Source organism: Acanthopagrus latus, chromosome 3 (genome assembly GCF_904848185.1).
Source record: "Acanthopagrus latus isolate v.2019 chromosome 3, fAcaLat1.1, whole genome shotgun sequence".
NCBI lineage: Eukaryota > Metazoa > Chordata > Actinopteri > Spariformes > Sparidae > Acanthopagrus > Acanthopagrus latus.
The window spans coordinates 3,970,951-3,994,024 of record NC_051041.1 but is presented as its reverse complement, the minus strand read 5'-3'; the positions used below and the strand labels follow the sequence as shown (position 1 = coordinate 3,994,024).

General features: G+C 45.5%; 1 protein-coding gene and 1 long non-coding RNA gene across 2 annotated transcripts in view; one reads left to right on the top strand and one right to left on the bottom strand.

Annotated features, from left to right (window-relative positions):
• The window catches only part of pvrl2l (PVR cell adhesion molecule related 2 like), a 307,071-nt gene that overhangs the window by 51,027 nt on the left and 232,970 nt on the right, over nucleotides 1-23,074 (bottom strand). The window lies entirely within an intron of this gene.
• LOC119016548 lies at nucleotides 21,444-22,789 on the top strand. The gene is made up of 3 exons (XR_005074190.1): nucleotides 21,444-21,677; nucleotides 22,033-22,307; nucleotides 22,508-22,789. It is a non-coding gene; the product is annotated as an uncharacterized LOC119016548 (long non-coding RNA).

Below are 23,074 nucleotides of genomic sequence, written 5' to 3'. Positions count from 1 at the left end.
CAAAGTTTTGTCGAGCACGTAACGCGCTCTCGATCTGTGGATACACAGCAGGGCTGGCGACGGCGTCGGGAGAGAGAAGAGAGGAGCAGGTGAGGAGGAGAGGGGGAAAAAAAAAGAGACATTCAGTTAGAAAGCTGGCGTAGCTGAGAGAAGAAGAGATGAAAGGACAAAAAAAAGTAAGGAGAGAGAGCAGGTGAGCGAGGGTCGAGAGGAGAGGGGAGCTGAAAGAGGGAGGGAGGCGATGAACCGAGCGGCCGAGGAGAGACGAAGAGAGGAGGGCAGATGAAAGAGGGGAGCTGAAATAATGGGAGAAGAGGAGAGAAGGAGGGAGATGAAATGAATAGTAATTGCAGCTTTAACACCGCCAAGGTTAGGTCTCCCATTCCCGCCCTGGCCGCCCATACTAACAACGCACGCCGCCGTCGTGTCCTGTGAAGCCGATAAACGCCTTCAGACGGCAGTAACGTCTTTACGAGCTGCACGAGTGTAAAGATACACGATAAAGAGCCGACGAGCAGCTACTTCTTCTCTGTCATGTTATGCACACAAAGAGAACGAAGTGGCGTGACCGCGAGCTGCAGCCACGCCTCCGTCCGCGGACGCCGTCGCACCCTCGCCGGCTCGATCCCTCCGTCTTCCACTTTCAGACAGATATTTCCTGTAACCCGAGATTCGATTTGGAGGGTGAGTCTAAGGTGAGGTGAGGTTTAATCTGATCAGACAAAAAAGCGGTAAAATAGCTGCCAGCGTCTTACTCCAGGACGGGAGGGAAAATAGCCGCAAATAAGATCTATGTTGAGCAATAACACGTACAGTCTGCGCGAAGAGGAACCGAGGAGGTGAAAAATGCTGCACCGCCGAGCTGGTCGGGGTTTTAATCCGCGGCATCTGTTATTTAAGTGTGTCAGGGCTCATCTTGGTTTGTTACGCCGACTGAAGGGAACCAACGCGAGCTGTGTTCAAATAATAATCCATGTTTGAAAGTTTGTTTTCAGTCGGGTGAACATCTGTTTGGGCTCATTTCACTGAGCTACAATCTGGTCACACAGCATCGAGCAGAAAGCAGCGCTGTTGCTATGGTACACACACACATATACCTAATGATGATACGGCATTTGTGATATTATGGTTATATGTTGTCTTATTTGTGTGTAGTTTATGTGTAAAGAGGCACAAAACTCTGCAGAATACATCACTGTATGGAGAGTTTTAGCGTCTTTCAGGTGCTTGTTTTGGTTTTTATTGCTTTTTATGGACTGAATGGTTTAGATTCATCCTCACCGTCACATTGGACGCACTTTTGCACCCACTATGTGCTCATGCTTCAACAACAAGCTGCAGACTGAATGTTAGCAGCTAGCTTCTGAACAAAAAAAGGCAGATATTTCCCTCTGGAGTGTCAATTTATTACTGTGCAATGTATATACATGTCTGCATGGTAAGTTAATGAGGTGATGATGTGGCAGTGTTTGGTTTACATCTCGAATCACTGCCTTCAAGTGGTCAAAAAAGAAATGACTGCTGTTTTAACTCATTAAAAATGCTAAAACTTTAATTATTCGTCAATTAAACCGATTATATCTCAGCCTCTTGAGAAGATAGAAGCTTGAAAAAATGAAAAAAACGTATATGAACTTAAGACATTGGCTGTAATTGACATTAAGTAATTGCCTTTGCTCTTATTGTCGTTAACGAATCACAGCACATTTCTTCGGTCACATGACTTGACAGTGAACACATCATCCAAAACGTTACAGCTCGTCTTTGACTTTGATCACTGGTCGTGGCGAGAGCGGATGTGTTATTTCATTGTTGAGGCGGACAACAAAGATATGATTCTTAAGAAGGGGATTTTATTAAATGGACATATGAGAAAACACTGATGGATAATTGGAAGATAACAACAGGGTTGTACCGGTGAGTTAAAGGTGGCTGCTAAGTACCAATTATGAGGCTGCGCTGACACGTAAGATTCAACTGTGAGCCAACGGACTGAATAAAATGCAGTTTGTTCATAAAAATATATGTTTATACTGATACAGGCTGTTGAGTAGGGCATCTACTTTCCCAGCAGGGGGCGGCGGGCGGGTTCGGACCTCCTGTAATTTGGGTGTATTGGTCACAGAGCTCCCATCAGGCCGAGCGGTGCAGTGTTTCACCACCACGGTGCTAAAATGCATCAACCACCTGAGGTACGATCTCGTTCCCACACACGCTCCATTATTAAACATCTTCTGGTGCAAATGGAACGGATGAGAAAACGTCTCATTCTTGATGTTCTGCTGAGGATCCAGGACTGTAACAGGCGTTCATCATTTGAACGGACGACAGGCGCTTTGTGCTGATTTTGTCGCTCGGTTTCTCTTAAACTTCCAGTTTCACGACAGTCTGCCGAGAGATGAGCGCTAATGTGGAACCACTGTGGCAGAGAAAATGTGATTTTATTTTTCTTTTTTTTTCTTTTTTTTAGCAGCACTGTTCTCCTCCATGTCTGCTCACTGGGCACCATGCAGACACACCAGCAGTGATAAATGAATGATGCTGCCAGATTTGCGTCCACGTAACTGAGACGGGAATGCAGGCCAGGAATTCTTGATTATTTTGCAGATGTGCGACCACATCTCGAGTGTGAGGCCTCTCCCTTTGTACTCGCTTAACCATAAGAAACCACTTCACTTCGTAATTACGTTGTAATTGAATTAGGCTGCCTCACACTTCCAGCGGGGAACCACCCAACCCTTTAAACTCTTCTGTTTCTGTTCTCCTCCGCAGAGCAGATTGGATAACGATGACGCCGAATCATCCGAGACGCACAACGTGTTGAAGTTATTGTCGTGAGTTGATGATGGACAAAGAAAACCCGTCTGCCTCGCGACAACAAATCAGTCGAATGAGACGCAGACAGAACGGGAGGGAAACTCAGACAGCGATACTAAAATCTGACATGGACAACAGTTCGTCCTGCAGATTTTGGATGAATCACTTTAACGCTCCAGAGGACACGTCGTTCAAACTCCCCCTGCCGTCTCTGTCGCTCGATCTGGATTTGGATCGCCTGTAAAAAACCTTTCTGATGTGACGTTACGTCGATCTGACCTGCCTCTGTGCCTCTCACCTTCATCCCTCCATCTGGGCCTCCTCCTCCTCCTCCTGCGGTTCTCCCGCTCTCTGGCGTTTTGCACTGTACCCGCCATCTGCCGCACATAGTGTACGCGCGTGTGTGTTTACGTCACTCCCTGTTATTATTTATACAGGTTTTGCGTGTAATATATATTACGCACATGAATCCGCCGTGTGTTTCGCGCCCTCGGGCGCCTATGTGTGCTATAGGAGCGAAGACGAAGCGGAGTTTTGCCCTCATTCTGTCGTTTCCGCTCTCCCTCTCGCACATACGCACATCACTTTAAATGCAAAGTCAAACAGCGCCAGTTAATGGAAACAGCCGCAGAATCAACAAACGCACGTCTGGCTGGTCTTTACTGAGGAGGCCGCACACACACACACACCTCGTTTCGTATGCACGCACACATAAACACACACACACACACGTGCACACCTCGCGAGGGATGCAGATCGTCAGGCTGAGACGTAACTCTGCAGAGGCATCCTGATTACAACAGGGGAGGAAGGGAAGGAAAGGAGGGAGAGGGGAATTCATAAAGCGCTCCATAACTTTTCGTTATTTCATGGGCAGCCTTGGTCGGATGGATTATTCATGGGTGGGGAAGGAGGGAGCAGTGCAGGGAGGTATAGAGAGAGAACGGAGGGGAGTAAGTGAGGAATCAGGAAGGAAGGAAGGAAGAACAGTAGGAAGGAAAGAAAGAAAAAGAGAAACTGACACTCGAGAAGCTGTAATCATTACACCCTTGATGATCACGCTGCTCCAGCTATCAATCGCACACACACACAAATACACACACACACACACAAATACACACACACACACACACACACACACACACACACACACACACACAAATACACAAACACCTGAATAAATATGATCTACTTTACATAGAATAGATCCATCAAACACAGGAATATAAACACACAGCTGCAACTGCATAAACATGACACAGCTTAAAGACCTGGTGCGTTCACTCACACACACACACACACACACACACACACACACAGTATATATACATCCACACACACTCATCATGCATTCAGCAGATTAAACGGACGCTGAGCTGCAGTTGAGCGCACACAGCCGAGATGTGACGCGACCGCTGACTTGTGTGCACACGGCGAATGTTACAGCGTCGATAAGCAAAACGCCAAAAGTGATCGAAAGCACACACGCGCACGATCGACTCACGTGCAGGCGCCGACGTACACTGGCGTACGTGCACACTCGTGTAAGATCTCACACTGAAGAGGAGTCAGGCAGCCAGTGACACGGGCATTAAAGGGTGTTAATGATATACAATGTCTCTTCACACCTATACGCTCATCTTATAGATCCTTTTCCTCAAGTGTGTGATCTAAATCTGCTGCTGTAAACACACACACACACACACACACACACACACACACACACACAATATACACACCCGAGACAGATTGAAGCAAACAACAAAAGGCAGTAACAGTAATAATCTCAGTGTCGCTACGAGTGCAGGGCCCGGGCAGAATGCCAGTGACCTGAAGGTATGGATGCAGCGAGATGTGATGGAGACAGACAGAAACACACACACACGCACACACACACACACACAAACACAACAACACACACACAGTCCAAAATATAAATCCATCCATGAACGTAGACTTATGTGGACAAACACACAGAAACAAAACAAAACTGAGAAAGACAATGTCCACACACACAAACACACACATGCACTGCCCCCGTCTGTCTTTTCTCTCTCTCACTCACACACACACACACACACACACACACACACACACACGCGCGCACAAAAAGGTCAGTGGTGTAATTCTTTGCTGACAGAGACAGTGCGACTGTTCTGATCGCTGTGGACAGAGGCAAGCTGACCACTTGTAATTTGTCGTGACCTTTACTTCGCTCGCTAACCCAATGAAGAGCCTGTAGGCTGGCATCTGCTCCCACTAATACACATCTGTGTGTGTGTGTGTGTCTGTGTGTGTTGAACATATGAGGTCTCAAACGCCGGGGCTGCAAACAATAATGGAAAAAAAAAGTGTAAAGTTGCAGAAGTTGTTGGAATGAAGTGCACGAAGAGGCGAGCCGCATCGACTGACTGAGTCGCGTCGCGGCTCGTTCTCTGTTGTCGATCGATGAAAGGAGCGCAGCACCGACGCTGCCGGGGTTCGAGGTTTCATTTCCACTCGGGTCAGCCGTGATTGAAAATGTGTTTGCTGGAGATGCTGCGAGGCATTGTGGGTAAGAAGGTATACATCGAAGCCTTTCACTTCCAGCGCACATCTCTGTTTTCTGCTCCGATATTCTCCAGGACAGAGTCTGGTCACAGAACGGGACCAAGAAGTCTTGAGGGTCGAGCCACAAGTCAAGATGTCCTTCAGGCCCCTGAACGCTCCACATTTGGTCGTTTTCTCTCGAACGCTTTCATAGTGTTTTTTCAATAGTTTGACCATAGTTGATTAAAATATATCTGATATTAAATACTTGATCATGCCTTCCAGAGTCGGTGCTTCGAATAAAGGCAGGAGGCAGAAGGTGCAGGAGATTGGATCCAGAGGTAGATTAAGAACAGCGACAGAGAGGGACGAAAGCAACTGGCTGGTTTATGAGGTGTTATTATGGCGACATGATTGGAGGAGAAATGATTACCACCTCACTTTGTTTCCGTCTTTTATTCCCGTCGATCATGTTCACACCGCTCTCTCTCAACCACCACATTTGTTCCTTTCAGTTTTTTAAAAATATTTTTCCATTTCATACTAACTTTTTAAATATTTTCATGATTGCTTTTGTTTTGTCCACTGATTGAATCAAATTTAACTTCAATTTCCAGCCGTGTAATTTAATTTCTCTTTTTTTTGTGTGTGTGTTCCTGTTCAGACTTAATGTTTTGTGTTTTTTCTCGGGGTTAGTTTGCCTTTGTGAATCAAAAATGGTTTTCAATTTTACCACCACAAAACATTTTGTTTGGTTATCAACAATCTTTGGGTGGCTCATCCTTTGTAGGCTGTTGGTTTATTCCTGACATGCTGAAGCGTCCTTGAGTCCGATGAAAGGGAAAACCTTGACCATACTTTTCTAGAACCAGGGGTTCCTGCACTTGATGAACTTATATACAATAATGGCAAAACTTTCAAAGCGTTATTTGAGGAAAAATCAACTGTTAACTTGAACCCACATTATCAAGTGTGACCCTTCTAAAGGCTCCTGTTGAAGAGAGCAAACAAAGTCTGAATATCAGAGGCAGTGAATACACAGAATTACTGCTTGAGAGCTCATTACAAATACAACACATTTCTGATTGACTAAGTGCTAGTTTGAAAAATTAACGCGCACACTGGTCGCCTCTTTTCACAAAAAAACATGTGATTGGGTTCAGGGTCACTGTGCGAGAGCTTTTAACAGCTTCTGTGGGAATTTTTCATGCCAGGGCTCAGACGTGGACTTGGCGTAATTATAATTGGCATTAATTCTTGATTATTTTTTTTCTTTTTCATGAGCCATTAAAGCCAAAACACCCGGTCTGTTAGAAATGGTGCTCCCAAAAAAAAAAAATTCAATATTTGAAAAACATGATTTTATCCTCAAGGTTATCATCACTTAGTAAGCAGGTTTTTTTTTGTTTTTTTGTTTTTTTACAAAGACTCTGAGCTTTAAAAGCGGCCGACTTGATTTGTATTCATGCCATCAGTCACTTTTTAAATGGGGTCAGCTCCTTTCAAATGCTCTGTGTCGCTCATGAAGCACAAACCCAGAGAGAGTTTCTCTGCTCGTGACGCCAATCACAAAATAACAGCAGGGGACGCTTTTTAAAAAGACATCTCGTTTACAATTTAGAAGCTTTTGAGAAAGAAAATCTGTCTTTCTTCTGTTGTGGAGTGAAAAAAAAATCACACACACACACACACACAAAAGATTAAACAGACAGAAACCGGTCCAGTCTGGTGCAAAATGTGTTGAAGTACCACAAGTCTGCTCTGTTGAATATCGTTTCCCGATATCTTGAAAGATAAAAAGCTCCTCTCTCCCACAGAAAACACTGCTCCTTAAACACCTCGCCAGTAGTCCCGCCTCTAATTCCGTGACTCTGTGACATCACACTACATCACCGAGTCCCAAATCTGGAGGGACGTCAGGCCGTTCTTTACGGTAAATAACATATAACATATTATCAGCTAACGTTAGCATCCAGCCACTTGTTAGCAAACGTTGTGGTTTGATTTCGTCCTGTGTCAAATATTCATTTACACCTTTCCTTACATCTCGTGCAGCACAATGAAACAAGTGTGTGAAAGTGGTAGAATGCTAACATTAGCTGTAGTGTAACAGAAGCTAACGAGTTATCAAATACATTGTCTGTAACTTGAGATAGTATAAAGCCCGCTGGTTCTTCATGATTCATTGTCTCTTCAGCTGGTGATGAGCCAGGAAGCGATAAAATAATTAATCACAGCTGCTCTGTTGTTGTTGTTGTTAGCGGTGCTGGCTCAGGTGTGTGTGAACTGACCAATCAGAGGACACTGGGTATTCAGCCTTAAAGAGACAGGAGCTAAAACAGAGCATTTTCAGACAGAAAGGGGGGCAAGAAAAACTGATGTTTTTTAAGCATTAAAGCTGGTAAACCTGTTCAAGTAGCAGCATGAAATTAAATGATGAACCACAAAATAAGCATCATCTGTCGTTTTTAGAAAACACTCGGTTCAGGTTTGGAACAGAACTTCACTTATGTGTCCTGTGACAGGTGTTTCTTTTTACATCCCCTCCGCCGTATGGAACATTTTAGCATGTTTAAAGTGAATGTTTTGGTTTTGGCAGCTCTGTTTCTTATCAAGCTCATTTCCAGCAGCAGCAGCGGCGGCAGACAGCTGTTTTCATTCATTTAAACCTCTGATATACCAACTGTACCAGCAGACAGAGTGAGCAAACAGCTTGTGAACATGGCGCTGCATCTGGCGGCTAAGAAGCCAGACATGCTCCTCGAGATCTGGTGGAAACAGAGCTACGGAGAAATTGGACTTAAATTCATCAGGAGGCCAGAAAAAACAAAAAGACAGCAGAGGAATGCTTTCGTTGCTGGATGTGTGGATTAGCATCTTTTGAATGTCATTTCACTACCTGCACGTGTTAAATAGCAGTTACATTCAGGTCAGAGTGGCACTGTATCAGCTATAGGTGCTGCAAAGAAGCTTGCACTGAATTATCGGACTTTGTGTGAACATTAAACGAGCCGTACGCCTCTCTGCTTCGCTTTCAGGAGCAAGATTTTTTTGCAGATTTAAAGCTGCCATTTAAAAAATAACCTGGGTGGCATTTAAATTACTGTAATGTGGTAACACGCAAATTAGTGCGCAGGCAGAAATGTTACGAGGCTGCTGAGCAGAAACACAAAGCGCGAAAAACCACGGGAGACTTCGGACATAAACATCTTCATGAACACACTGTGATTTGGTATATTACTCTGTGTGTGTGTGTGTGTGTTGGAGAGAGTGTGTGTCGGTGTGTCTACGATCTACACAAAGAGGTGATTTCCCCACAGTCTGCCTCTGATTGGATTTGGTTTAATTCAAATAAACTGAAGCCTTGATTTAAATAGAAAGCACTATAGCCTATTATGTGGCACAGTGGAGGACAGTCTCACTATATCAGCTCTGAATTGCATTAAAGCGCTCCCTCCATCTCTCTCCCCCTCTCTCCCTCCATCTCTCTCCATCTTTCTCTCCCTCCATCTCTCCATCTCTCCCTCTCTCTCTCTCTCAAGGTCGCTGTCCGGCCGTCAGACTCGCATTAACAGTTTTTGTCAAACTGTCTGACTCTTTGCAAAATTCTAGCATCACATACGCTTTTATAACCTTTTATAATATTTGTGTGTGTGTGATGGGAGGTCATGAACACAGCCACACACACACACACACACACGCACACACACGCACACACACAAAAATACGATGAAATATGTGTCAGGTCTCTGATAGGCTATGATAACAGTGGTGCCACTGTGCACTGGGAAGGTGACAGAGTAATATAAGAGTTTTATTGCGGGGTGTGTGCATGTGTGTGTGTATGTGTATGTATGTGTGTGTGTGAATGTGTGTGTGTGTAGGTGTGTGTGTGTGTAAAAAAAGAGATCAAACAGGTGGGTAATTGTCCTGACGAGACAGAAAGTCCCATTAGCCTTCTGTCAAAAAGAAAAGTAGCTCCCTCCACACGGCTTGCTGATATAGATCTATGTGTGTGCGTGTGTGTGTGTGTGTGTGTGTGAATGAGAGAGTGTGTGAGTGAGAGAGAGAGAGAGAGAGCAAGACAATGAATGACAAAGAGGATATTGGAGTGTGTGAGACGAAAGGAGAGAGGACGACTGAAGGAAGTCCAAAGCAACAGAGAGAGAGAGAGAGAGAGAGAGAGAGAGAAGGAAAAAGGGACAAACATGTACCGAATGAACGAAGTGGACATGAAAGAGAGCTGTCTGATCATCTCTAAAACCAAAACCACATTACTGTAGCTCCTAATGGACGAGGCCTGTCTCACACACACACACACACACACACACACACACACACACACACACACACACACACTCGGCATATCCTCCTTAGATAAACACATGGACGCAGGCTCCCATGCAGTTATACGAGATTGTTTTTCACTGATGGAAATGGACCCTGTATACAGCACTATATGCACACACACACACACACACACACACACACACACACTTTAACACCCGGATCTTATAGGCTATTCCCTAATGGAACCAGATCCTCTCAAACATACAACATCTCTCTTGTACTGGATACAAACACACACACACACACACACACACACACACAGCCTATTTCTCTTCTCTCTAATGGAGCTGGACCCCTGAGAATGACAACCAGGCTGCTACGCATCACTGGTCATTACCCACAAGGCAGTGCGTCAGGGCCGTGGGGCCGGCCGGCCGCCCACTCTCTTCGCCTTTCACCCCACATCCGTCAAACACAGGTACACACTGCTACCGGTGCTCCTCCGCTATCTCTCTCTCTCTCTCCCTCTTTATATATGTATCTGTTGTCTCTCGCCCTCTCCGTCTCTCTGTGGAAGAACAAAGTCAGATTTAAGTCTCTCCTCGTCAAAGCACACTTTCTTCCAGAGGACATTTTTAACCCTCTCGATCAGATTTTAACAGAAGTCGTTCCTCTCTCCGGTGCGACTCGTGCTGACCCACGAATGACTCGGTCTTGTGTTCTGGCGAGCGAACAGTCTGTCTGCAGTCGATCACTGACATTAGTTTTAATCTACATCACCATCTACCATCTACCGTCACATAAACAGAGATGCGCTCCCCTCTGCTCCGGGCTGAAAAACACTGTTTGTTTTGTACTCAGAAACCATTTCATTTTCACACCCGGAGCACGCTGGAAGGAATCGCCCAGTCATGGGTTATCATGAATCATCTACGGTGGCCCACAGGGGACAGTGGCTGCGTTCAGGAGAAAAGGGCAGAATGTAAAAAAAAGGGATTTGCCTTCGTTTCTGTCCGCTTTGTTTCAGCCTCGGAGGCAGCGGGTGAAATTTCATGTGTAATTTCAGCCTCGGGCCTCGTGACCTCTGACCCCTGCGTGAATTCAACTCTGATTTAAATAACAAAAAATTAGAGAATAAAACAACGGAATAATTAAATTCTTCAAAGCAGCCTGTTATCATCTGAACACAGCTGATTAAAGTCATTAAAGCTAATATAAGCAATGGATGAAAACGAGCAGGAAATTAATTATTAAGGGTCAGAAAGTCCAAAAATGAGAATATGAATGATTACAGTTGGGCAACTGATCGCTACTGGCTATGAAATAACTGACACTAAATACATTTTCTTTGTCAGAATCATATTAAAACACATTGCATGAGGAGATGCCAGCTCAGTTTCTTCTAAAAACTGCAGAGCACTGTTATTGGCTCTGCTCTTGACTTCAGGAGATACCTTTAATTAAGGTATGATGACGGCATTTTCAGTAGTTTTCAGTTTTCATGTATTTGCCACGTCTATCGGTCAAAGTTTGGTTACGTCGAGGCTTGCAGGATGGCAGCGAGCGGAACAAGCCACTGCTAACGTGAGTTGTTCAAAAACGTTCTTTTTAGTACACAAACAATGTTCTCAGTTCTCGTGTTCATGTGTAGAGACCCTGGTGATACTACGAGCAAAGTTTCATGTTGTGTCGAGACTTCTTAGTGTCTTGAAAATAGAGATTTTGATGCTAGCGTAAATGTGCCTGTAGCACTCACACTGAAAATGAGTTTAACCCGAAAATGAAAATACGGTAAATCTTGAAAGTGCCTTTTTCGTCATAAATACACTTTTAAACCAAAGTTTGACTCGGATAGATTCACAAAAACACCCTGGGTTGCATCTTGTATCGAAGAAGATTTGGAAAACGAGGCAGAGGCAATAAATCAAGGTCATTTTCTCATAAGCTTACATAAAATCAGGCCTGTTTTTGGAAACCGGGGGATCGCCCCGCCCCCCCCCGCTGGCCGTTGGACAGAATGCAGGTTCACGGCACAGACGAATCAAAGCGTTTACATAATCCAGAAGAGATCAGATCGAGTTGCCACTGTGAAACTTCCCAGAGCTGTAAAATCATCTGTGACGTTACTGGAACGTTTAGAGGTCAGATAAAACCCCTCAGAACTGGTCTTTGTAGATCTTCTCCCTGCTGGTACCTGAAGCATCACCTGCCCACCTACACAGCCAGCCCTTTGAATAGCTCTTAACTCAGGGCTGGTTTTTTTTTTATTTTTTATTTTTATTTGAACGCCCACTAGCAGGTTTTTGCAAAGCAATCAAAATCCTCACACCGCTTCAAACTCTGCCTCTGCACATCTCCGTTCTGGCAGTTCTGCCACGAGCATCGGCTTTCCTGTTTCTCTGCAATCGAACACGCCAACAATGGCGCCGTTCTCCGGAGAGGACGGTTTCAACAGCAACTCTGTAAACTTTAGTCTGACTTTAATCCTGACAGGTAAACCTTTGTTGTCATGGACGGCGTTCGAAACTTCGACGACTGTATGTTTGTGCCGCTTCCTAACAGCTTTCTCCTCCACCAGCAGCACTTTGATAATCTTTTCTTCTTCTGTTTGTTCTCTCTCTATCTCTCTTTCAGTAGTTCCCCCAAGTATCTCTCCTCCCCGTCTCTCTCTTCCTCTCCCCCTTCTTTCCTTTCTCTCTCTCTCTTGGCTCGCCTCTTTTTCTTCTTCTCCTCTCCTCGCTGTCTCTCCTCGTCATTTCCACTTGTCAGGCTAAAGGGAGCAGACAAATGGATGGACAGATGAATACCCAGATCTGCAGAGGGGCAAAAAGAATGATGGAGCGATGAAATGAAGGAGTGACAGTGCGTGACAGCGCTCAGCTGAGCCCAGTTGTGAGCCTGGGAGGAAGCGGAGGAGGAGGAAAAAATACAGAACAAAAAAGGAAGAAAGGGATGAAGGCTGAGATACTGGAGGAGGAGGAGGGATTTTAAAGAGCACAGCTATTGTTCCACATTTAGTAGTAACGGTAATAATCCGCGACATAATGATGCAAATAAACGTCAGTTTCTTCATATTGCTGTCTTTCTGTTACCGATTGATAAACACAATACTGATTCATCCTTTAGTCATGTAAGCTCTTTTATTCGCTGCTTTAAACACCCACTAAGCTTTGGTCTTATACGGAGGCTAACCGCTGCAAAGGAGGCGACGATTTCAGAAAAAACAAAACAAAAACATGGAACCTGGACGACGGATCATTTGTTAAGCCTCGTCCTTCTCACTGCTGCTACACCTGACAGTCTCTCAGAATGAAAATGCTGGCGGACTAACCATCAGAAGTGTTGGTCCTTGATGTCAAACAGAGGAATACAAAATCTTCCCTTCATTTCTAGCCGGCTGCCCATCGATGACAACTGCTTTGTGATTCTATCTGACTTATCTGACAAATGACAGCAGAGGAGTCTCAGACATGCACTCAAATGTTACATACATCATAACGTGATCGAAGATTAACACTACCAAAACTCAGCAGCCTCCGGCTGATGATCCATGTGGAGGTCGCAGGGATAGAGGATCATAATTCTTCTTGTGTTGGCTGCTGGCTGCGTCTCACCTGGGTTTCAGGAAGTTGATGTGTGGCGCTGGTTCCTCATCAGTGACACAGCACACCTGAGCAGGCTTTACAGACTACTGCTGTGTCTTCTGCATCCTTCGAAGGACCTGGCCTTTGCAGTCCTGGAAGGTGAGTCCTTCAGAGAGGTTTAGCCTTTGGAGCATTTCTGGTTGTGTCACCAGTTGTTTTACCCTTAAATCACGATTTCTGCCGCTCAGGCCCGCGGAAGTGACGATCTACGCCACGCGATGTCGCCATTTTCTCTCTTTCTTTATTATTTTTTGGGCACGAAAAGAATCTTGGGATATGTGAGGCCACGAAGGATAGTAGGCCTTCGCTTGGCGTTGTGATGTAATTGGCCTTCAAATGCTGAACTGAGACACAACATGTGTGGTCTCCCTCTTCTGTCACATACTGTTGAGCCAGGTTGTGACACCTGTTTGTCAGCAAGCTTTTATTGTGAAGGTCAAACCAAACGTAGCAGATACCGTATTATTGCAAATTTGAGCCCTTCATGTCCAAAACTGAGGCTGAAGGACGGAGGAGGCAGGGAGTCGCATTTTGAAGCTGATCGAGTCGTATTTTGCTGCGTCTGGGTTGAAAATGTGTTGCAGTCAAACACACACGACGGCACAGGCAATCACAAACATCACAGAAAAATGGGATTGCAAGAAAAACAGCTCTGAAAAATTATCGAGGTCGACCAGAAGTTCTCTTTTTCATTTCTTCTCAGTGCCATTCACAACGTGCTGCTGCTGCTGCTGCTGCCAACATCTGCCTGAATGTGTGGAGCATTTTAAAACTACCCTGTGCCGTGATCGGTAATCCCTCATGGTATGGTAATCCCATAATTACCGGATTAAAGTACAGAGGCCCGCTTCAAAAGCAGAGCCTTGTAGATAAATATGACTCAGTGCCTTTTCCCCCCTTTTTTTCTTTCATTTAAGAAGAAATAAAATGTGTTGTGGTCTCATGAGAGGTGGGCCACATACGTGACTTGACACAATGCGATTCTTGGAAAAACAAGCGCATTCAACATTTATCATGCGAGGCAACAATGAAACCCTGTGGGACGTTATTCGCTGGGATTACAGGTAGAAGACTGACAGTGAAATGCTTATAATCGCAGTCAAAAATCATCCTTGGGGGGATTATATAACCGCTTGTGTGCTGTCAAAAGACTGTCCCTAAAGAACTGCTCGTACGTAAGAACAAAAAGGAGGAAGAAACAACTAAGTAGCTGTGAGACTGCCTGGCAGAGACTACAGTGCAGGCTTACGGACTGAGACGTTTCTTGTGTCGTGTTTACTCTGTGCTGCAACACATTAGCTCTGAGATGAGACGGTGACGACGACCTTTCTGAGGTGCATCAGTGTAGAAAATGGAGCCCTTTTTGTTGTGAACGTGGGATCACAGGATGGACGGGCGACACCACCGATCCCCTAAACTAAACCGAGTTTTAGTTCAGCTTAAAACTAACCAAACCTCATCGTTGTCTCACCTCGAGTCTAGAGGAACTGTTTATAAAATGTACAGTGACCTCACAGCACCCTTCTGGTTATAACTCCCTGAATCCAAAATTCATATTTTTCTAATTACTTTTGGAGATATTTGCCTCAGAGGTGTCAGCCTTCTGCTGAACATAACAGAACCGGATGGCACTCGGCTTGTAGCGCTCAAAGCATCATAAATTATATGCTGCAATGTCCCTTTCCAGAAATCATGTGATATTAATGCTGCTCTGTTGCTGAACTTTAAGGTTAGCTATCTTAGTTAGCCAGCCTAGATGCGCTCTTCCTTTTGCGGACTGATACGATAGGATTGTCTCGTTTGGTAGAGAGAAAATAATTCCTAGACAAACCTGATCACAGCAGCGTCCATGGATCATTAAGCAGCTGGCTGATGTTGAGCTCAGGAGGACGCAGACACCTCTATGACCGATACCTCTAAAACTCTGCAGCTTACACCAAAAAAGTGTTTGGTTTTTGGGGTGTACTGTCCCTTTAAAGCTGAACTTCAGCACATTGCCCAACAGAAGTCACATGATCTCGAGCAGAGAGCCGAAATGAGGGAAAGAGAAAATACAGGGCTGCACAAACCCAGTTCTAACAGACTGCGCCGCGCTGCATAATGCTGAATAGTTTGCACATGTCAGAGGTCCCCAGTGGAAGTTAGTCAAGAGTGAAAACCCCACAGTGACTCACTGTTCATTAAAATTCATGACGAGGTGGCAAAGTTTTAAACAAGCGCCACTGTTGTATGTAATATATTGATACAGCTGCAGCTGACGGGAGAGAATCACACAGGCTGTGACGACCCGACATCTTCTGCTCTCGTGGAGATAAACTCACTGCACCTTTTTTCACACGGATGTAAATAAGCGTCATTAATATTTTTTGAGCTCATGAAACGACACGCACAGATAATTTAACAGTGTGTGGTTGTGTAACTAATGTACACAACCTTACTGTGTGCACACACTTCTCTGGATGTGCTGCGCCGCCTCTTTACTTTGATGTTTTATTGATATCGCCGAGCTGATCTTAAAAGATATATACGACTCGTGACTCATGACCACATAAACTCATGACGTATATTATAAACTATGTACTTTATGTAGGGATTTGTTTTGCAAGCAGCCACAATCACATGTTTTTTTTTTAAAGTAGTGTTTGAAAAATCATTCCGGTGGCATTAATTTTGAAGAATTAGAGCATCGCTGGGTCAAACTGCATCACTGTGTTGTCTTTAAATGTCCCTGAAACAAGAAGATCAGAAAGATCTCTGTGTCGGTGCGACCATCTGTGATTCTCCTCACCATGTGAAGACATAAGTGTAGAAAAATGAGTCGGGTGAAGGTGAGAAAGTTACAGTACAGAGAGAAAGGGAAGAAAAATGAACCAGCCGGGATAAAAAAAATAATACAAACGAGACAGATCTCAGAGTAAAATACGATGATAAGCTGTCGTTGTAGCACATTCATGTCCGCGAAGATGGACGGATGGCGGCTCGTGGAAAACAGATGGATAACGGTGTGGATGGACGGATGGACAGGACATGAAATTTACAGTCTGAGTGAAGACGTCTCCCTGACAAGAGCTGATGGATAATCGAGTCTGCCAGGTGGAGACGGATGAGCGGAGACAGAGAGGGTGAGACAGCAGGTAATACAAAAGGAGGACACAACGGCGTCCCCGAAAGCCAAGACTTTTTAAAATGAAAAAGGAGTGTGAGGAGGGGTGCAGGTGTGTGTGTGTGTGTGTGTGGAGGTGAGCGTGGACGCTTTTTCATCGTAGCTGTGAGAGAGCGAGCACGTCCGGCTTAAACTGACAGATGGAGACCGATGGGACGGAGATGATGACGGGGAGAGAAGAAGAAAATACTCTGTTTGCCCCTCCTGTCTTTTGTCGTCCCCTCATCCCTGCAGCTCGCTCACCTTCCTCCTCCCTAACGAGAGCTGACGAAGAGGTCGGAGCAAACGAACCAGAAGCTGTTTTAAATACCACACGCGTGTCGAAGATGGCCTATTGATTTCACACACACACACACACACACACACACACACACACACACACACATGCACACAAACCCGTGTGGTTTTTTTTTTCATCCTGCTGCTGCTCAGTGAACGAGGAGAAAGATGATTAAAAAAAAACCACATTCGATATTGCTGCAAACACACACACACACACATTTTAATTAACTATTGACGGATGGAGCGTTTGCTGTCTCCACGAGTATCTACTATACAAGCGCTGGATAATAACTCTGCACCGAGCAAAATTACATGTAAGAATACAAAACTGTAACAGCCCCCCGTCTCCGAGGAATCATGTTTATACACAACGCGTCTGCGAAAAGGAAATACAGCCGGAGATATTTTTAGTTTTCTGTTAAAATAATGAGGAGGTATTGTTCAGTTATATACCTGGCAAGTCAGTGTTGGTACAGAACATGTCAGTGAAACGTTCGCTGACAGCGTGATACGATGTGTTCAGGGAACTTACAGCTCAGCTTTCAGTCCCCTCCAGCTGAATCAGGTGCATCTAGTCGGAGGAGCAACTCTCCAATAACGGGGCGAAAACAGGAACTGGAGCACATTAATTGATTCGCAGCTGAAATCGTGAAAACAGTCAGATTCAGTCAAACTGCAGAGAAGCATCGGGCAAAAACATTCGTCGACAACCGAGACTCTGACACCGACTACAGCAGCTCCGACCTGCGGATCCATTATCAGAAATGTTCAAAATCATGTTCAACCAGTTATCCAATAACAATTTTACACCTGGTCTAGTTTGGAAATAGGGTAATTTCCCCTCTTTTCCCCCCCACAGCACATCCATTAATTCTGTCCCTCACAGCTCCCAAAGAGTGTGAAGAATCACCGATGTACCCGAGGACACTGAACCACCGTGTGGGGATAAAAAAAAAGGCAATTATCTGTGAAAAAGTCCAGATTTTTTTTTCTTCTTTTCACAAAAAACAGCCAGTTAAACGTGAGATTCACAGCTGGAAGTGTGTCGTATCTGTCGTAACTATCGCATCACGGCCGACCCTTGACGTTCACGTACAGCAATCAAACGGAGAGATCGTGAGCGGCGAGCGCACAGCTGAGAGGAGCAGCGAGTACGAACACAGTGTGAAGCGAGAATCAAACAGAATGTGCACAAAGGAAAATATTTTACCTCATCAGCGCTTGAATTTGATGCAAGTAACACATTTAAACAGGTTCTGACAGGGGAAGCAAGAGCTGAATGCTACAAAAACCACCTGTTTGGATCCTTCAGCAGGTAAACAGGTTGACTGGTTACAGGTGATGAAAGGGGGACGTCCTCACTTTCATCGTCCACAGGTAAGGACGGGCCGAGGTTCAACGCTTTGTGAAACACGTGACGGTCCACAGGAGACAAACACTCACTTCGGCTTCACACAGCATCCCCAACGCCTCTACTGCCACATAACAGTGTCGCCAACGAGCGCTCCATCATGCTGTCACTCCTCAGCAGCTCGGTGCAGCCTTTCAGAAGTTAACCTCGCATCTTGACAAGACTTAGATGTATTACAGTCGTATGCAGGCCAGTCGATTTCGCTCAGGTACAGATCATCTCTTTTCTTAACCCGGGACAGCTGCCTGGCTCCTTCTTTCTGTTCTGGATTACAACCAAACCAAGCGGGCTGAATATGAAAGTCGTGCAGTCTGACAGGTGAGTCGTTGAATCGACCGCGCATCATCGCGTCCGACGTGTGGAAATCAAACCCCACCTCAGTTTATTTCAGCTCCTGCCTCTGATGTGTATTTATGTTCTTTGGAGCCATAAATAGCTCATGAAGAAATAACTGCGTATTAGACTGCAAATTGCCTGCGTGTCATGAATAATGACTGACGGGATGAAAAGGAGCCGTGTTGTAAGGCGATGATTGGAGGCAGATTACTGGATCGCTATCACTCTCTTGCTCATGGCACTGATTGAGAACATGGAGTCAGACACGGCAGTTTCTAATCAGGGGAAATACCTGCGCTGACATACGTACGTACGCAGCTTATAGGCTACGATTAGACGACTGCTTCCTGGTCAGTTCACGATCAGGAGATGGATTTATGAGTAATTTAGCTTTTAGCTAAAATCACAAAAAGTGTGTCGCCGGTCCTCTGGCCTTCACACAAATCAACCACATGAGTCCACTTGGCTGAGACGTTTCTTTTCCAGCAGTCTGGGTCCAGTTGTTCGATCTGCACCAGGGTTCGACTGACAGGCCAGACGAATGCACCTGGCTCCATTTTAGGCGATGCCAAACAGCCAAAATGACCTAAAATGTCTGAAAAACAGCTGAAACACGTCGGTCCGGTGCTTCGTACATCCCCGACCTGCTCACCACGACTTCTGTGCAGACAAAGAACGTCACACCGTACGACTGCACACATAATCCCTGCAGCAATCCTGTTAACGCCACAATGTGCGATGTACAGACACATACGAACGTGTTTTTACCCTTTATAACACACACATTCTGCAACGCTTACCAAAACACCCAGACACACACGGGAGGTAAACTCTAAAGAACAATTTCAAATAGAACTTCACAGCACTGTACTGACAAAAACAAGTGCACACACACACACACACACACACACACACACACACACACACCCATCATCCTCCAGTCCGCCCACGCTCTCCCCGGATCACGCTATTCATTTCATCTTTGATTCCCTTTGCGGAGATGATGAGTTGGAAACATGAAAGGGATCCAGTGAACTGAGAAGAGACCCATTCTATCGCTCCATCTCCCTCCTCCGTCCTTCTGTCTCGCTATCTCACTCTCGTTTCTGTTGATTTCTCGTCCTTTCATTGCTGCTTTTTTTTTTTCCCCCTCTCTCCTCCTCTCAACTCCAGCCATCCCGTCCTGCTTTCTCTCCACTCTTGTTCTTCATGTTTCAGTGATTATCTCGTCTTCCACCTCTCTCTCTCTCTCTCTCTCCCTCCTTCATTACCTCCTTTTCTCCACATCTGTACATCCGCCCCCCCCCCCCCCCCTTTGTTCGTCTCTTTCTCCTCTCGCCAGATTTTTCTCTCTCTCTCTCTCTTTCTCCTTTCTCCTCGTTCTCTCCACCCTTTTCCCCTGGGGATCGGGCGGATAGTGGATGTTGCCACTTGGGAATGACGAGGGCGGCGAAGCGGTGGATTAAACACTGAATGATCCGCGGAATGCCTGGAGACGCACGCACACACACACACACACACACAGTTGCACGCACGCACACACACACACACACAGTTGCATGGACACACACACACACACACACACACACACACACCGTCACGTCAGAGTTGCTTCTGTCTCCACGATCTATTCTTAGAAACAAGAATATCCACTTTCCCTTCCTACTTTCTCTCTCTTTCACACACACACACACACACACACACACACACACACACACAGCCAATATCTCGCCAGAACGACCCAGAAGCCCTCGCCAACATCCGACTCGCCCCGCTTCCTCCCCCTTTGCTCCGTTTCTGCCTCTCCTTCCCTCACTTCATCAATCTTCCCCACTCTTATCAGAAAGCTTCATTAAGGAGCTCCAATTAAAGGCCGGCTGGCTCGATTGGTGGCGGCCATGGCAACAAGGCTACTCGTATTATGGTCTGGCGCGGCGAGGAGAGGGGAGTGGAAGCGAGGAGGGCTTGAATTTTGGCGCCCGTTGTGTGTTTAAACAAATAATAATCATGGATGTTCATAATTATCGACTCAGGGACCGCCTGCAAATTACCGGAGGTGACGGGGAGGTCGGAAAATGGAGGGTTGTGTGTTTTTCATTTTGCAGAGGCGAGAGTGGTTTGACCTTTTTTTTTGGAGGGGGGGGAGCAAAGAAGAGTCTTTTCAGTTTTTCATCGACCCACATTTAGATTTCGACCTCTTCTCTGCTGGATTTATAAAAAAAAACACTCACAAATTACAGCTTTGTGTGTGAGTGTCGCTGCTCCAGCCAGTGGCTCGTATTCACTCTGCCTGAACGCTGACGCTCCCCGTCACGGCAGGTCCGGTCGCAGCTTCTCGCCTCGCCATTCTGACCACCTGTCCACATGCTCACCTGCTCCCACTTCCCAACTTCCAATCAGGCCTCAGTTCAAACCACCGACTGTCACGTGATTCTCCTGATGCACTAAATGGGCAATTTAAATGCATGAACACAGAGCGCCAGATGTGCGATGTTTGGCAGTCCGTACGAGATTCATCAACTGATTGATTGATTTGCAGTCCTGGGTTGCTAGTATTTGCAGCTAACCATGACCATCTCAAGGGTCTGTTGGAGTAAACTTGAAGATGCGACTCTCTCTACTCAACTCTACCAATGGAGGGAACCAATCCGAGGCTGACCAGGCCGGGTCGCGCTGAGGAAACCAGTGGGATCAATACGAATGCAGCTTGAGGCCACGAGCACAAGCGGGAAGGTCACTTTACTTGAATTACACAAGACAGCAGAGGGTCAAACGATTTTCCCTTGCGAGGACGGATCGCACAAGAATCCATCTCACCAGGTTACAATTCTTTCACTACCCACAAAAAAACCAAACTGAGGCCGTGTCCACACGTACCAAAACAATCTTTTTTTCCCCCGTTTTCCTCGGCGTCGTTTCAAGAATATTTGCGTCCAATCGGATCCACTGAAAACGACTCAACGTGCTGCAGTTCATATTCCAGGCCTACAGGTGGCGCTTGAAATCTTTATTTGTATTTATTCTCATAGCTAAAAAGATTCATCCCACCCTACATGTAGTAAATTTTGTACAGTCCCTAAGTATTCCATCATACAACATTTCTGATTGTGCTCCATGTAACTGTGGGTCACTGCCTCTATGAAGGAAGGACAGCGAGATCAGCTGGAGCTTGTAAACCGATCGGCCCACAGATCGCCTCTTTCCGGTAAACATCCATACTCTGTTCCTTTCCTCCCAACATCATCAGTATTTATTTCACATCCACGCTCCGTCTGAGAGGTCTGCGAGGAAGGCTGTCAGACCCCGGGAGGAGGAAGAGCTAAAAGCAGCGGGAGAGATAACTAAAATAGCCGCCGTGCGGGAGGCGTAAGAGCTAATTTAAGCTCCGGAGTGGCGCCTGAACAAATGGAGGCTCAGATATCTCTCAGAGGAGAAATTAATTTAAAGATGACATAACCTTTTGAGGGGACACATTATGATTTTAAGGTGCGTTTGGGATGGAATTTAATAAATGTGATAGAATAAAACTGAATTGATTTCTTTTTTTCTCCGTCTTCCAGCAGAGTAACGAAGGAGCCGAATCAACCGCGGCTCATCTGATAAACCCACAGAAGCTCTCCGCGACTCAAACAAGTGGAATCAGTTCTTTACACGACGTTAGTGCTTCTCCATCTCTGCAGGTACCTGCGCTGACCGTCTGTTGTTCGCCCTCAGGCTGCCTCTCCGGGACACACTCGAGAGTTTGACCTCTTTTGAACTCCGGGGTGACACTCGTGGCTTTTTGAATCTGACAGAGTTTCTGAGAACCGGCAGACGACCAGCTCGACTTCAGCAGGTGTGTGAAAACAGCTCATGACTGACTGAATCTGTTTCTAAGGGTTGTTTTCTTCTTGACATTTAATCAGTTATAGTTGTATCACCTGTTGATCCTTCATAAAGGTGCATTCTGTAAAGTTTAACACTGATGCTGAGGCTGGGACGGATGGAACGATGATATAAAAAAACAAGTCTCCTCTTGTATCTGATGTCCAAAAGGCCAATTTTGGCAACTTGGAAAAGGAACTCAAACAACGATGAGAGTTCATGTCGCGAGGAAATCAGCAATTTGGAGTCGTGCACAGAGAGCAACCTGCTGCTCAACATCTGCAAAACCAAACAGCTGCTGGCAGATTTTTAAAAGGTAAGGAGGCAAAGACACACAGTACTGTTTGTGTATTTATTTATTCATTATATTATTAATTTGCTCTTATTTTTTCTGTTTTTTATTGTATTTGTACTGAATGTACCTGCTGCTATCCCCCCAAATAAAAGTGATATTTAAGCAACTGACATGATTGTTTTTTTAAACTGGAGCAGAGAACTGTCTTGAACGTCAATAATAGACTCTCACTCTTCATCATATCTACGTACGATTAAGGTGAGAGGTGTTAAAGTTCAGGAATGTTAATTGCAGGTGTGCGGCTCACCTTCACCCTCCTCACCTCACACCGCCGCATCTCCACCGTCTGATCAGCACATATTTTCACTCAGCTGTTCTTTAACTTTCACCCCCCTTTCTCTCTCTCTCTGTCTCTCTCTCTCTCTCTTTCTTTTCTTCTCCGT